The sequence below is a fragment of the Somniosus microcephalus genome, chromosome 5 (genome assembly GCF_052327205.1).
Source record: "Somniosus microcephalus isolate GS21.2 chromosome 5, FLI_Smic_1.0, whole genome shotgun sequence".
NCBI classification, from domain to species: Eukaryota; Metazoa; Chordata; class Chondrichthyes; order Squaliformes; family Somniosidae; genus Somniosus; species Somniosus microcephalus.
This window is the reverse complement of record NC_140991.1, coordinates 289,557,760-289,575,523: the sequence shown is the minus strand read 5'-3', so window position 1 is coordinate 289,575,523 and position 17,764 is coordinate 289,557,760.

Here is a 17,764-nt window from a genome sequence, read left to right as displayed (position 1 = left end):
TTCCTCGGAGTCCACATCACGGAAGACCTCTCCTGGTCCCTCAACACCTCCTCTCTGGTGAAGAAGGCCCAGCAGCGCCTATATTTCCTAAGGAGGCTGAAGGGATGTAACCTGTCACCCCTGATCCTCTCTAACTTTTACCGCTGCACAATAGAGAGCATCCTGATGAACTGTATCATAGTATGGTATGGCAGCTGTAGCTACTGTGACCGGAAAGCCCTGCAGCGGGTAGTCAAAACTGCCCAACGCATTACCGGCACCCGGCTACCGACCATAGAGCACATATACCAGAAACGCTGTTTACAGAGGTCACGGACCATCATCAAAGACCCTACCCACCCCAGCCACAGTCTGTTCGCCCTCCTGCCATCTGGGAGACGCTACAGATGCATTCGTACCGAACGACCAGATTTAGGAACAGCTTCTTTCCCAGGGCTGTCATCCTACTGAACTCCACAAATAAACTCTAAAGCCTGCACATCTGCCAATGCACTTTATTATGTTTATGTTAATGTATTACAAGCCAAATGAATGTTGAATGTATAAATGTCTTAATCTAAATGTACACTCTCGGGAGCCGCAAGCCTACATTTTGTTGTACTGCACTTGTGCACTAACAATGACAATAAAGTTGATTATGATTATGATTAAAAGTAGATACTTAACACGTTCACCCCTCTCAGTAGTTTTTAAAGTAGGTGTTTAATGTACCAAAAAAAAAATTTTTTTTTTACAGGTTAAGAATATTTTACCCACAATTTCAGAATCAGTTTTCTCCTCTATTTTCTGTAGATCTTTGCTGGGGAAGATGTGGTTTGTCTGAGGATGGAGTTAACTTTGCTCACTCACACCCCAGAATTTACAGTTTTGGTCATTGCAATTCTCAGATTGGTTCCTCTTTAAATGCTGCCTGATTGTCTCTCACTCCCCACATTTCATGTCCTTCATTAATACAGTTTCCTTCAGTAGACTATTTTCCTGCATTATATCTTGCTTCACAACTTGTAAGGCTAGGAATTTCTGTTAATGATAGGAGGCACGTGCTTAACATATTCGTATGACAATCCTCTGCCACCTTAAAGGAAGCACCAACTCTTACTTTAAATGGCTTAATACCTCTGCTAAAATACTGGAGAGAAGAATGTCATACAAGTGTGTTCATTTTTCTGCTGTGATCACCAACAGTAACCTCTATCCAATCTTTCATTCTTGCTGATGCAGATGGTATCATAAAGGTTTGAAAGTCAGTTCTGGTTTCTTGAAGCTTGCATTATTTATGTTGCTGTTCTCTATTGCGTTGGCCTACACCTCTGCCTGTAACTCACACTCTCGAGCCCGTTCCATTTATTTTCAAACACAAGGTTTTATCACTCACCTGACAGCGGATTCAATATCTAAGTTGCTGCAGAAGCTCTCACTTATCTGGATAGGTGAGAATTTGGCTCCTCAACAAACCTCATCATGACTTTTCACTCCATTTTATTTACAACCACTAGTGACGTCCTCTGAATATACAGCATTTTCCCCAAACTTTACTGGATTAATTCCAGAGACTTTTAATTCTATTAAAACTGTTTCTTATTGACTCTGTTCATTTCCCCTTTCAGGTCTTCTTCTCTATTGTAGTGTATTTCCTTCTCTTTGTCCCCTCTTTCTTCAGCCCCACTTCTCACCCTGTCTCTTCCTTGTACTTTTTATATTCTTTTCTATCCCCTTTGAAAATTCTCTTGATCTCCAGTTTTATCTCCCAGGTATTTTGTAAGTGTCCCATTAATCTTCCCTTAAGTACCAGCTGCCATTGTTACTCTGTTTGGCTTTCAAAGCTCGAAAGAATACCCCTTAAAGAATTATTATAATTCTGCTCACACTATTCAAAACAGCAAGTTCTATCTAATGATTTACCGATCTTCAATGAAGGATCAAAGTTTACCACAGAACTCCATACGCAGGTTTCATTTATCAAAATATTTATCCTCTGTGATAGTTTCCTAATTCGGTTTGCAAACAATTTTAACTACAGCTGTGTTAATCCTCAACAAAAGATTTTACTTGCGACACCATATGTGACATAGCGTCTTTCTAAAAAAACAATATCGCGTCATAATACTCAAGAAGTAATGATTAACAGAATTTGCACAAAACAAAATTAATTTTATAAGTGTGCAGGATTTAATCACTTAAAGAAAAAAAATAATGAGCTTCTAGTTAAAAGGCTCTTTTTAAAATAATTGCGTAGGGGGATATAGTGGTACTGGACTAGCAAACCAGAGCTGTTCAAAACCAGTCTAGCACAGAGGAAATTCAGCTCTTCTGTGATGTATCTCTCCTCAGGGGCTCCTCCCACAGATGCTCATGCACTCTATAGTGCACTCTAGTAGTTAAATCCCCCTAGCACTACTTCACATGCTTTGGCACTCTTTTAGGGTGTTCAGTGCTGATGCAAGAGATGTCACTAAGGTCATTGATCAGCTTCCTGCTGAATGCAGACCCAATCTCACTTGTATTCTGGCTACAGCTTCAAGCATTTTGTTAGCTTGTTTAATTGTCTCAAAACATTGCCGAGATATTGCCAAAGACAAGTGCATTATCATTCCCACGTCTCTTTCTGACCACCTTGTACTAACTCTGTCCCATTAACTTTGCACTTGTGTCGCATTTTATTTGGTCCATTATTTTGCACTTGTCAGTATTTGAATTTTATCTGCCATCTGTTTGCCTAATGATCCAAATCTCCCTGCAAGTCCTTAGCTGTATCCTTGGTTTTTATTGCATTGCCTAGCTTAGTGTCATCTGCAAATCTGACAACCTTGCAGTCAGCTTCAGAGTCCAAGTCATTTGTGTAAATGAGACACAAATAATGATGTCACGATCTTTAAGCCCGCAATGAGAGAATGAGAGTATTCGCACATTGTGGAGATGGGGCAGCAAATCGGGCTACTAGGTGTGGAGAATGGCACGCTCCTTGCACAGAGAAAACTTGGTGGGCTGCGTAATGTGGGCTCTGTCCTCCGCACCACAAAACCCCCATAAATGCTCCCAGTGTGTAGTGCTCTGCACCCAGGAGAGTCCACATCACCCCCGATAGCCAAAATAAACTGAAAATGGAGCAAGTCTCTTACAGAATGTTGAAATACTATATAAGGAGTGAGTCTCTGATTTTGCACTCACTCCAAAACCTTCCAGGAGTTCCTATCAGAAATTTGGATGTGTGCCGTGTACATAAGTTAAATCTGGAAGACTGTGTGCAATGGATGGCTGAATGTTTACTATGCACTGCCGGTGGGTGAGGCTCTCTGCTCAGAATGGGGCTTATAACATTACCCCGCATTGCAAGTACTCGTGCATATCGGGGACCTGTTCAAGGTTACATTCTATATTATAATCACTAAAGCCCCTATATTGATCTCAACAGTGCCTGGGGAATGCCTCCATTGCATTCTGCAGGGTATAAAGTTTGGTGCTGAAAGTGGCAAAACTGGGACAACAGGAATCCACCAAACTGAGCCCCTGTCATCTGATTTACACCCACACAATCAACTGGCAGCATTCTTCACATTACAGAATGTCACGAAAGGCATTGGGGGTAATTGTGACTTTGGGCGATAGTTTAAAACAGGCGATATCGGATCAGCCGCTTGTTATACAGCTTTCCCGATTTTCATTTCCATAAATATCAGGCAAAGTCAAAATTTACCCCCATTGATTCCTTTACTTTGTGATCTGGGAATTTTGGCAATTTCTTCAGAATGATGTAAAGGTGGCCAGGGATGGAAATTTGCTCAAATAAAATCCTGAGCACACGCCATTTTGAATGGACCGGTGAGGGAATTGATGTACAGAGAAACACAGAGAGGCAGGTCTAATGTTTAGTGCAGTTGAGTAGCCATATTAACAGCTTATTTGCTCAGTGTTACGTCCGTGTATAATAAGACACAGACTGCGGAGAACGGTACAACAGGTGTTTACTCAACGTGGCTCACACTGCAACTGATCTGTACAGATTACTACTCAGTGCTATATACAGGTGTGGTCACTGCCGGTACTGCAGTGTACTTGAGCTGTAAAACATAGTTCCCCCCTTAAAGGTATATACATTACACTCAGGCCAGGGGAAAACTTGCCTGATGGAAAGTCTAGCTCCCTACCTCTTGTGGTCCCAGCTCCTGCTCTTGGATGGTGCCAAACACAAAGGCTGGAACCACGTGCATGTGAGACAGTGGATAGTGTGGAGTCAAGGACAGATAAGGTGGTCAGTGATTTCCCTGCCTCGGTAGCTGAAGTCAAAACCAAACTGAAGCTTGAATCTGGTGGTCCCTCAATCCATTAAGCAGCTCCCCATCATGTAACTGCGAAGGAAAGGAGAGTTGTTAGGCAGAAGCAAAGGGACATTCAAGAGGGACTTAAAGCTTCTTCTAAGCAATCAAGCCACTGCGACCAGGAGGGTCATTGGGAAAATGAAGCACAATCAGTGAATTGCCTTCATCAGCAAGGTCATACAATTATACAGAAATTCAAAATCTGTTTCAGATTCAAAGACTGTTGTCAATTATCAATGAGGTTCCTCTGGGCAAGTGACAATTCCAATGATCTCCATCAAACCCACGAGGCTGTCCTTGGTGTCTGGGAAGAGTACAATACTGAGTCGGTGTCTCACACAACAGGCCCTAGCAAAGGCACATCTGTATGGGAGCCGGAAAAAGTGCTAGTGTGAGTTGTACAGAGATAACGCCTTAATGAACTAGTTTGATGGATAAATGGGCCTCACTATCTCACTCAGCTAATGGCAGGACAACAGGAAGGGAAGTTGCTCCTAACCAGGGAAGCATCTGGAAGCTCACCAGTACTGATAAGCTGTGGCACTTTAACTCTTTCAATTGTAGATGTACCTCTTGGGCATCCCTAAAATTTGGCTCTTCCAACTTGTACTTAAGTTTTATGGACTTAGGTAAGTGGGATGTGTCCCTATGGGGGAGAGTGCACACTCTGGGCTCAATTTTAACAGCCCTGAGGAGGTGGGTTTGGAGGCGTGTCAGCTGCTAAAATCGGAAAAAATGGCTTCAGACACCCAACCCGCCTCCATCCCGTCCCCATGCAATTTTTGTGAATATCTGTTCAGCTGCTCCCAAACTGACCCGACTCCAACCGGCGGGACAGGTAGTTAAGGCAGTTAAGAGCATGTTAACTGCCTTGATAATCCCATTTTGATCGAGGTTTCCCATTTTTGTGCCTCTGGCTCCTGTTTCCCGTCTTGTCAGAAACAGTCCTGCTGCAGGGAGACGAGTTGGTGGAGGACATGATCTGTAGTCATTATTGGTGCAGAACTTTAAAAGCACTCCTGTAACTTGGCTGGCATTCAAATGCAACAACTTTGTTGTTGGAGGTTTGGGTTAAGATTTTGCAAATCTACTGACCTTGTGACTGGTCAAGCTGACACACACCTGCTGTTTGAACTGATTGGAATAATTTCAGGCCACTTTGAGTGTGTGCTTGCAAGTTTCTTCCCTCAACTGAAATCTATAACAATGGGATGGGAACCATTTACATCCTCTCATCCTGGTCGTCAGATTCGGAGGAAGAGCAGCGCGGCTTAGTGCTGCCGGGTGAACAAGTTGCTCAGCACACAGCCTCCTTGGAGGAAGATGAAGAGTTCAAGGTCGAGGTCGAGGTCGAGGACGAGGTCGAGGTCGAGGATGAGGTCGAGGTCGAGGTCGAGGATGAGGACGAGGACGAGGACGAGGTCGAGGTCGAGGACGAGGTCGAGGTCGAGGACGAGATCGAGGTCGAGGATGAGGACGAGGACGAGGACGAGGACAAGGGCGGGGAGTGATGCCTTGCGGGGCCGGATGTGGCCAATCCAGCAGCAGGCGACCACATTGCTGGCCATCAGGCAAGGGATGCACTCATCCATGCCAGATTCATGTAAGCTTATGCTTCAACCACAGGTGGCTGGCACATGGAGATGAATATAAGTCTGACATTCTCAAAACCCCAGGCATCATCTGTCCAATAAACGATGGTTTGCACTCAGTGTCACCACCAACATTCTACATGGAAATCACCCTGAGCCCTCACTCTTGAACTTCCATTTCCCAGTACACAGAGGCCTCACTTTAGGTGATCTCAGCAGATCATTAAACCTTTTTCCACACTGAACCCATGTGCGTCTGCACACTGACCTCGAGCTCACCTCCTCAGCAATTTGCAGCCAAGCTGCTTTGATTTGCTGAGGAAGCCTCCTCCTTCCGTTTTCAGGGAAGAGGAGTTCCTGACGTCCTCTAACTCCCTCAGCAAGAGCATGGAGGGAGCCCTCATTGAACCTGGGTGCAGCCTTAGTTATTGGGGCTGCCGTTCCTGCAGCAGCCAGCACCTTTAAGAGAAAAAAGCATTAATATTACTCAGCCAATGATTGGAACAAATCTGGCATCTTTTTCATTTCACAGTCAGATAATAAATTGATATATAAAAAAATCATAAATATCTTTCTGGAATAATAGGAACAGCAATTTCATTCATTAAATTTTGTTCAGAATAGACTCTGTCAATTCCCCTTTCTATATAATACAGCACCAAGCCATCCCGTTGACATTTTTTCCAAAGGGGACATGGTCCCTTTAAATTTTTATTCAAACAACGCGTCATCAGACACGAGAAAGTGACAGCCTCCAAGCAATTGCCTGGAGGGACCCGCACGTCAGCCGTAACGAGGCCAATCAAGCCAAAATAGTAACTGATGGGAGGCAGCAGCCGGGAGCGGGTCGGAAAGCTGCTGAGCAGCGTGCCCGCCCTCAACCCGCCTCCATTAGTAAAATCTAACCCTCTGGATCGGATAAACAGAAATCCGACAGGGGTGGGTTTAGATTAATTCTGAGTCTTTTAAACAGGAGGATTGGTTTCCACAAATGTTAGACAGTCAGCTGACCAAAAATAAATTAGTTGTTTAATTAAAAAATCTTCAGGCTTTAATTGGCATATAAACCTGTATTTCTCAGAGTGTTTATAAAGATTCCCTCCTGCCCACTTCTTGTCTTCTCCTTCTGTTTAAGGCCACTGTCTCTGTCCTCAGGGGGGATAACTATTTCACCCCACTAAGTATTAGTGAAACTGCCCAATAGTCGCTGTGATGGGAAGGACTAGGAGTATAGTATGGTAATGTCAGTTCCAAGATAACGTCATCCCTGGGTTAGGCACTGAATGCAATGCTGAAGGGAAACCGCAGGGGGTCATTTTAACCTAACCCGCCCAATGGGACATTGACGGGATCGAATCGACCGCCCAATTTTACTTTCTATTGAAGGCAATGGAGAATAAAATCGGGCGAGAGGTGTGAAACAGGCGGCTGATCCCAGCCTGTCAGTTTCCCGCTGGATGGGTTAGGTTAAAATTACCCAACGACCAATTTCTAAGATCTCACTGAGTTTGACCAGGATTGGCACTGGGGTAAATGTAGTTACTGTACCTGATACAGAGACATGTAAATAATGGGACTGATGTATAACGAGTGCAAGAGAAAGTAGATGGAGATAGAAAATGGAGGAATACCGAAAAGGAGCAGGCAGCAATAGACAGTGATTTATTTTCCTTATCTGAGTCTCAGTGAATACAATGAGATCTGTGATAATCATTCAAGTGCCTCATGTGGAGAAGCAAAACTGGCTCAACCCTGTTAGAGCAAACAGCCTGGTTATGTTCTAGAGCATTCTGTGATGATATGATTCAAGGTGAACTGTGTAAAAACATACAGAGCACATGCACAATGGTCGTGTGTCCAAAGAAAACAGAGGCAGAGAGAGACAGAGAGAGACAGAGGCAGAGGCAGAGAAAGAGAATGTTTGGTGATGGATGATTTGGCTCAGTTGACAATGTAGAAACAGGTAGAAAAATCTAAGATATAATTCATAAGAAAATGCTTGGTCAAGTCAGATTAAATATTTTCAGCTTACAATGCTAGAAAGTAACAGTGGAACTGTTAAGTGCTTGTCAAATGGGTATTATTTGTGCATGTTGTTTCTTCGGTGAAAAAACTGCCCGGAAATGATTTTTGGCAGCTTCTGTCCTCGGATTGCAATTGCTTTTTCACTCTTACCCACATCTGATGATGCTTTGACACGAATTGATGCAGCTTCAAATCTGGACAGTACACTTCTGTTCCAAGTGTATGGACGTAGAGACATTTTCCCAGGCGATGTGGGGTGTTTGTGAATTGTACAAATGGTCTTTAACAATGTTTTTGGGCTGTTTGTACAGATGTGGCATTATATCAGGGCCCAAATGGTTTTCTTTATTTCGCAAATGAGCTGGAGTGTCTGTAGCAAATTATTTTTAATCTGGATAATAAATAAGGGTAATATCTACATTGTACAGATTGTAACTTCATTCTGATTTCTCAATCATAAAAGTGTGCTACTAGATTAATCTGTCATATGGACCAAATATCCTTGAACCCGTACACATTGTTAAATGTTATGGTTCTTCAAAATTAGCAATTGTCACTTAACAGTGCTTTTTAAATAGTCTCAGTACACTTTGAAACAAGTTTTGCAATAGCTAAATTATTTATGCTACAAGTATTCTGAAATGTTTAAATAACTCAAAGAAAGAATCCTAATACTGGAAACCAGGCATAGTTAAGCGAGACACTCCATCACTGAGGGCTGGAAAATGCCAGTTAATACTCTAAGCGCTGTGCTCTTTCACAGTACCTGACCCTCTCCTCTTACATCTGAATTGATACAGCTCTTGTGTAAATTGTGACTTTGATTTGTACTGGCCTGAAGCTCAATTAGAAACTTCAGCAATCAAATGTTTGCGCAGAGTAGGGATAATTTGGAATTGAATTCCAAACACAAAGTAGCCTGAAACACAGGAGGTCAATCAGCATTGGTGAAGGGAGCAGTCAGTCGATATTTCGATTCATACCATTTATCAGAACTGATAGACATATTAATCAGAAAAATTGGGTAAATAAAAAGTGCTCCAAATTGGGCCAGTTAAAGTCAATGCATTGAATTTCTGAGTTTGGCACAGCTCAGCAATTTTCTACAACAGCAAAATACTGCGGATGCTGGAAATCTGAAATAACAACAGAAAACGCTGGAAAAACTCAGCAGGCCAGGCAGCATCCATGAAGAAAGAAACAGAGTTAACGTTTCAGGGCGATGCCCTTTCTTCAGAACTGGAAAAAATCAGGAAAAGGAATAGATTTTAAAGCAAGTTTAGAGGCTGGGAAAAGGGGGTGGGGATGAAAGAACAAACGGGAAGGTCAGTGATAGGATAGAAAGCAGGAGAGCTCAAGAGACATTGAGAGACATTAAGAGATATTCAAGGCAAGCGGAGGCGGTAATGGGACAGGTTAAGGAATAAAGGATGGCTCCAGACAAAGTGTGAGTTGCGCTGGCAGAATGAATGAGAGACAGCTGCCATGTGGGAGGGAAGAAAAAAAGGCACAAACAAAAAGTGTGGATAAAAGTATATATATATGATAGGGGCCGAGTTTATGATCTGAAATTGTTGAACACTATGTTGAGTCCAGAGGGCTGTAAAGTGCCTAATCGGAAGATGAGGTGCTGTTCGTCGAGCTTACGCTGAGCTTCCGTGGAACAATGCAAGAGGCCGAGGACAGTGAGGTCTGAGTGGGAGTGGTGCGAAAAATTAAAGTGACAGGCGACCGGAAGCTCGGGGTCCCCCTTACGGACTGAACGGAGGTGTTCCGCAAAGCGGTCACCCAATCTGTGTTTGGTCTCCCCAATGTAGAGGAGACCACATCGTGAGCAGCGAATACAGTATACTAAATTGCAAGAAGTACAAGTAAATCGCTGTTTCACCTGTGTGTTTGGGGTGTTTGGGGTGTTTGGGGCCCTGGACAGTGGGAAGGGGGGAGGTATAAGGGCATGTGTTGCATCTCCTGCGCTTGCACGGGAAGGTGCCAGGCGAAGGGTAAGGGGTGCTGGGGGTGATAGAGGAGTGGACTAGGGTGTCGCGAAGGGAGCAGTCCTTACGGAATGCTGAAAGGGGAGGTGAGGGGAAGATGCGTTTGGTGGTGGGATCACGCTGGAGGTGGTGGAAATGGCGGAGGATGATCTGTTGAATGTGGAGGGTAGTGGGGTGTAAGGTAAAGACAAGGGGAACTCTATTGTGGTTCCGGGAGGGAGAAGCAGGGGTGAGGGCAGAAGTGCAGGAGATAGAACGGACATGGTCGAGGGCCATGTCAACCACAGTAGAGGGGAAGCCTCGGTTGAGGAAAAAGGAAGACATGTCGGAAGCACTGGTATGGAAGGTGGCATCGTCAAAGCAGATGCGGCGGTGATGGAGAAACTGGGAGAATGGAATAGAGTCCTTACAGGAGGCGGGGTGGGAGGAAGTGTAATCCAGGTAGTTATGGGAGTCAGTAGGCTTGTAGTGAATGTTTGGCAATAACCTATCCCCAGAGATGGAGACAGAGAATTCGAGGAAGGGAAGAGAAGAGTCAGAGATGGACCATGTGAAGGTGAGGGAAGGGTGGGAATTGGAAGCAAAGTGAATTAAATTGTCTAGTTCAGGGCGAGAGCAGGAAACGGCACTGATACAGTCATCAATGTACCGGAAAAAGAAGTGAGGGAGGGGACCCGAGTAGGACTGGAACAAAGAGTGTTCCACATATCCCATGAAAAGGCAGGCAGAGCTAGGACCCATGCGGGTACCCATAGCAACACCTTTGATTTGGAGGAAATGAGTGGAGTCAAAGGAGAAGTTGTTCAATGTGAGAACAAGTTCAGCCAGGCAGAGGAGGGTGGTGGTGGATGGGGACTGGTTGGGCCTCTGTTCAAGGAAGAAGCGGAGTGCCCTCAGGCCATCCTGGTGGGGAATGAAGGTGTAAAGCGATTGTACGTTCAGTGAAAAGGAGGCGGTTGGGGCCAGGAAACTGGAAACTGTTAAAGTGGCGGAGGGCGTTGGAAGAATTGCGGATGTAGGTGGGAAGAGACTGGACAAGGGGAGAAAAAATAGAGTTGAGGTAGGAAGAGATATGTTCCATGGGGCAAGAACAGGCTGAAACAATGGCCCCGATTTTCTGGCCGCCGTTGGGCAGCTTTTCATGCGGCCGGGGGGCTGAAAATCGGCGAAAAAGCGGGTCGGGACCCCCCCCCGCCTGATTCCCCGCCCCGTCCGACTTTCGGACCGCCGTTTCCACGCGCCCCGCTTCAGTCCCGGCCGCCGCTGGCGTGACTGCTCGTCGGAGCACTAATCACCAATGATTAACTTGTTAAGGAAGATTTTCCAGGGCCGTTGTGACTTTGGGGCTTTCCCCACATGAAACGCGCCTGCGGGGAACCCCGCCGATGAGAGCTGGCGTGAAAACAGCTGGCTTGCTTGCTTGCAGCAGCAGGTCGCTGAGGGCTGAAGAGATTTAAATAGGCAGCATTTGCAGGCTGCAGGACCTTGTTGATCAAGGCTTGGGGGAACTTTTTGACGCCTTAGGAGCAGCTGTAGAAAGTTGGAGCCTCACACACTTCTCCAGTGTGAGCTCCTGGAAAGCCCCTCTCACCACCCTAACTCAGCGCCCCCTCAACGGAGGCATCTGCCAGAAGCATGGGAGGCCTTTGGTACCTTCCCTTCCTGGCATTAGAGGATCTCCAACAGCAGAGGCGGCAGCAGCAGAACCAGGAACAGCAGGATGAGCACCAGGAGCACCAGGCTGCTGCTCACTCACCTGAAGCTGCACAGGCCCGAAGGGGCCAGCGCTTGGAAGTGGCTTGAAAGCACCTTGCTGCGCTTTAGGAGGCCATGGGGACCCGTTTCTGCACTGGCAGTCCTACTCAGAAGGACTTCCATGAAGATCTGGTTTCTCTGTTCAACAGATGGCCAACGCTCCTCAAGAGATGTCATTCTCTTATGAGCACTCACCATGTTTTCCGTACCCTGGCGAGTTATCTCCTGCATGGAGGTTGCCAACCTTTCCATGGTGATGCGTTCATGCGCCAATGACTCCACAAAGGCTCTGCTCATGGTCGCTATGGACTCCGCCATTCGCTCCACACTCGCAGCGACCCTGGAGACAAAACCTACCAGAGACTCCTGCATCTGTGCATGAGATCCATCACCTCTTCTCTTGCGGATGGACCCAGAGGCAGAGGGTCGACATGCAGCACAGCTGAGCTGAGCTGGCAGAGTCCTGCGCCCTCCGACGAGGACTCTCCACTGCTGTCCCTGTCTCCAGAATCTGCTGAGGCTCACTTGTGAGCTGTGAAACACCAGGTGACAACACTACTCTATGTCCCGAAGGTCCCCCCGAGGTGTGAGTGTCTGCGCTGGTGCTGGGTGCGCTTACTTCTTTCTGCTGACGCTGCACCCTCAGAGGTTGGAGCTTCCTCTGAGGAGTCTGGCTGCACAGCCTCTTCCTCCTCCACAGTGAGGACAGGGGCTCTGGATGGTACTGTGGGGGAGTAAAGGAAGGAGTTAGAGATGTAATGCCAATGTTCTTCTGGTGACTCTCAGCGAGTTGGCATCTTCTGATACCTGCATCCATGCAGCATTGGTCTCAGTGGGAGGCCTCTTCCTCCCTGACCTAGGGAAGAGGACCTCCCTGTGGGCCCTAACCCCATCCAATAATGCCTGCAGTGAAGCCTCGTCGAATTTGGAGGCAGCTCAGGGTCTGGCACTGGCCACAGCTGCTGCAGGCTCCTCTGCCATCCTGTATGGTTGATTTGGAAGCCTTCAGAGGATGCAGTGCTTGCTATGGACCTTGAAAGCACCACGAATGATGACATCATAATGTGGGGATTTCTAACTCGAATTGGACAATTAGCAAGGCTTCCCACATGCTGGGAATTAATTGGCCACTTGAGGGAAAATTGCGTGGAGCTGGCTGACACTTTTTTATGTGTGTCAGAAACCCCACATTCGGGGAAATCCGACCATTCCCCACACAAGCAGAAAATCGGGGCCAATGGGTCTACCAGGGCAGTCCTGTTTGTGGATCTTGGGAAGGAGGTAGAAGCGGGCTGTGCGGGGTTGGGGAACTATGAGGTTGGCGGCCATGGGGGGAAGATCTCCAGTGGAGATGAGGTCAGTGACAGTCTTGGAAACGGTGGTTTGATGTTCGGTAATGGGGTCATGGTCCAGGTGGAGGTAGGAGGAGGTGTCGGAGAGTTGGCGTTCAGCTTCCGCTAGGTAGAGGTCGGTTCGCCAAACAACAACAGCACCACCCTTGTCAGCAGGTTTAACGAACAATGTCGGGGTTGGATCTGAGAGAAAGGAGTGCTGCAAGTTCAGAGGGAGGTAGGTTGGAGTGAGTGAGGGGAGCAGAGAAATGGAGACGGCCGATGTCACGACGGCAGTTTGCAATGAAAAGATCTAGAGCGGGTAAGAGGCCAGAGGGAGTGGTCCAGGTAGAACGAGAATTCTGAAAGTGGGAGAAAGGGTCAGTTGTGCGGGGGGAAGACTCTTGGCCAATGAAGTGGGCACGGAGATGAAGGTGGCGGAAAAAGAGCTCAGCATCGTGCTGAGCTTGAAATTCATTGAGGCGAGGGCATAAGGGGATGAGGCACAGGCCTTTGCTGAGGACTGATCCTTCGGGGTCAGAGAGGGGAAGGTCAGAGGGGATAGTGAAAACACGGCAGGGGGTGAGATTTGGAGAAGGGGTGTCAGAGGAAAGTGAAGGGAAGAAGGTTCTGGAGCGGCGTTGGTGTTCAAGAGTTGATGAAACTTGCGATCCTTGACATCAGAAAGGAAGAAGAAATGTTTTTTGTTGAAGCGTCGGATGAGTCGAAGGATGAAATAGAACTGTGGACCCGGACAGCTTTGAGATAGAGTGCGTCGGTGCTGCTGAAGAGAAAGGTCGAGAGTGTTCATGTGGCGCTGCATGGCGTTGAGCGTGGATCTCAAGATGTGGAGGCTGGTGGGGTGAAAGGTAAGGACAAGGGGAACTCTATCGTGGTTCCGGGAGGGACGCCTGTCACTTTAATGCACCACTCCACTCCCACTCAGACCTCACCATCCTCGGCCTCTTGCATTGTTCCACAGAAGCTCAGCGTAAGCTCGAGGAATAGCACCTCATCTTTCGATTAGGCACTTTACAGCCCTCTGGACTCAACATAGTGTTCAACAATTTCAGATCATAACCTCGGCCCCTATCACATATACATTTTTCATCCACACTTTTTGTTTTTGCCTTTTTTTCTTCCCTCCCACATGGCAGCTGTCTTTCATTCTGCCAGCGCAATTCACACTTCATCTAGAGCCATCCTTTGTTTCTTAACCTGTCCCATTACCATCTCCTCTTGCCTTGAATATCTCTTAATGCCTCTTTCCTTCTCCTGCCTTCTATCCTATCACAGACCTTCCCTTTTGTTCTATCATCCCCTCCCCCATTTCCCAGCCCCTAAACTTGCTTTAAAATCTGTTCCATTTCCTGCTTTTTTCCAGTTCTGAAGAAGGGTCTTCGACCTGAAACGTTATCTCTGTTTCTCTCTCCACAGATGCTGCCTGGCCTGCTGAGTTTTTCCAGCGTTTTCTGTTGTTATTTCAGCAATTTTCTAATTGGGTTGTACATTACTGCCTTATTTGAGGCAGTATTCAACATGGGCCGTTGCACCAAATGGCGATAGCAAATTTTCAGCCCCATTTTACACTCCACCCGGTTTTCTTTTCCATGCCAATGTGCCAGTAATTGGTCTGAGGCCTTGGATGGGGCTAGATCACCTCTGGTTCTGCTCATATCCCTTGCCCTGCAAAGAAGAGTAGGGTAGGAGTGAGTTAAAGTGTGGCTCTTTGAAAGGGCCGTGTAGATGTGGGAGGCAGCTCCATACAGTGTGCATGTTGAGGGGGCGAAGCAGCAAGAAGTGAGCAAGATGGGGAGGTGGTCATGTAAGTCCGGTGTGAAATATGAAAGCAGTCAGCAGAACACTGTTTCCAATGGCAGAATTGCCAGTAACCAGAGGACACAGATTTGAGGCAATTGGCAAAAGAACCAGAGGCGACTTGAGGAAATCCTTTTTACACAGGTGGAAGCAGATTCAGTAATAATGTAAAAAAATTACAGGCTATGGGGAAAGAGCAGGGGAGCGGGATTCATTGGAAAGCTCCACCGAAGAGCCGACACAGGCACGATGGGCCGAATGGCCTCCTTCTGTGCTGTATCATTCTATGATTCTATGATAACATTGAAATGCATTCCAGTTGCTACCAGGTAGAAGCAGAATGCTGCATGTGACTGTTCTGAGGGCAGCAGCGGGTGGTGAGTGTGGCATCAGAATTGGAAAGAGGCTGGCAGTGTACTGTTGTGATTGGAGGAGAAGAACAGGAGGATGAAAGGGTTGGGAGTGCTTTGGGGATGTGTAGTAGTGAGGTATCACCTCTGAGACGAGGACATATGAAGAAATTATTCTCGTCCATGCTGTCCAATTACGCTCATTGAATTATTTTCGGCACTGTAGTCAGGACCTTGGGATTCTACTGAAGGCATCCATGCTCCCTGCTATCTCTTTCCAAGCCAGCTGGATCATCCACCTGGGTACTGTGGGATAGAGGACCTCCCTCCGGGCTCTCACCTGCTCCACTAATACCTTTACCCTAACGTCGCTCAAACGGGGTGCCCCAGAAGTAGGCATTCTTCCCCACAAATTTAGAAATCGCACCAGAAAGATTTCTGAAATGAGAAGACACTCCTGCTTTAAGAGGTGCAAGCTTGCTTTAAATATACGTCAGAGCCATTGGATATCCTGCCCTTTCAAATGGCGAGCTGCCTACCAGCTCAGAAAATGTGCGAGCAGCTCGCCGGTCAAATTTAAACAAGGCCCGACCATCAAAATGATTCAGGCCTCTCGCTAGTGGCATCAGGTGGGGTGCCCTAATCGCCACGCTCCCCTGCTCACCTGATCTGCGTCACACTTGAAAATGTCCCCCGTGTTATCTCCTTTTCCCTTTTCCCTTTAATCTGCTAATTTTAATACTGTGGTGATCAGATCTGATGTGAAGGGAATCTTCTTAAAATAAACAGGACACATTGGTCATCTTTAAATGCATTTTGAATAAAATTGGAAGCTGTTTCTCTAAACCAATCATTTGGATCATTAAAATGGATGGCAATTTTCTTAATTTAATTTAAAATTATTTACCTAAACAAATGATACTTGTAAACAAAATCAACTTGCAATTCTTATTAATCACTGAGACATCTTGGCTGGACCTCTGCCCCCTTTCATTGTCAGTATAAATGCATATTTTGTAGTATTTGTTTATATGTTGAGCCATCAGTCGCCCGTGAGCGTGAGTGGGAGTGCAGGCTGCTGTTGTTTCAGACCGGGATGCATTTAAAATATATTGTCACTGATATAACACCGTTAAAGACAAAAGCAGTAACTAAAAAAGGTATCCTTGAGATATCTCTTACAGAAAACATATTAAAAAAAGATTAGTTGAAGAGGAAAATTACAGCAGTTCCTAGGGTCAGCATCAGTAGCATTTGAAGGCCAGAGTGTCAGCTGAGTTGCTCAGTCTACCTGCAGCCATTTACATCTGGAGGGGCAGATGATCACCTTCCATGTACGGGCAGTGGGAGGAAAATCTATGGCGGTGCTGGTAGGGGCAGGGATGCGGCGGTAGGCTTCCCTATCCAATGTCAGACGGTGTAGTGGAGGACAGTCTGCCATTAGAATTCTGGAGACCCAAAATCCGAACCCTCTGAATTTAAACCTAAGGCGAGAATCTGAATCTACCAGAATACTCTGCCTTAACCTCAACCGGCAGATATGGTGGATGGGGAAAACCAGTAGATGTGGCGCACATGGGAAAACCTTTGATAAGGTACCACACAGAAGACTATTGGAGAAGATTACATAGAGGCACATAGAAATTACAGCACAGAAACAGGCCATTCAACCCAACCACTCTATGCCAGTGTTTATACTCCTTACGAGCATCCTCCCACTCTATTTACTTAATCTTTCCCCTATCAACATATCCTTCTATTCCATTCTCCCTCATGAAATGGCTGAACGCACTGGATGCAGCAAAGGCTATGGGCCCCGACAACATCCCAGGTACAGTGCAGAAGACTTGTGCTCCAGAACTAGCTGCGCCTCTAGCCAAGCTATTCCAGTACAGCGACAACATTGGCATCTATCCGACAAAGTGGAAAATTGCCCAGGTATGTCCTGTCCACAAAAAGCAGGACAATTCCAATCCGGCCAATTAACGTCCCATCAGCCTACTCTCAATCATCAGCAAAGTGATTGAAATTAATGGAAGGGATTTCTGCTGGGTTCTGTAAGGAGGTGTGTGATCTTCCCAGCCTGATTCTCCTCTCTGTGTTCTGCCCAGGTGATGCTTAATTCCCAGGAGGTAAAGATGACAATCTACCCCAAAGTCTTCATTAGGTAGCAGAAAGATTGAAAATAGTTTTTGTTAGATCCGTGTGTTAATGGAGACACGGAATGCAGGAGTTGATTTAACAAGTGTTTACTGAACAAAGTCTGGAGGTGAACTAACTACACAAGACGCTACACAGGCTTATATACCCGAGTGGTCACTACTGGTACTACAGTATACAGGGGCTTCAAAAACATAGTTCCTCTTAAAGGTACATACACTACAATTCCTCCCCTTTTAGATATATAGTACATAACATTTTAAGTAATCATTAAATAACATTTTTACAAGAACAATAATATACACATTTGCTGAAGTTAATCAATTACAAATTCAGTCTCTCTGGAGGCTTCCTGACTCGGTCCGGATAACGCCTCGGTGGTGCAGTAGGTTCTTTTGGCAAGGTCGATTCGGCTTCAATGCC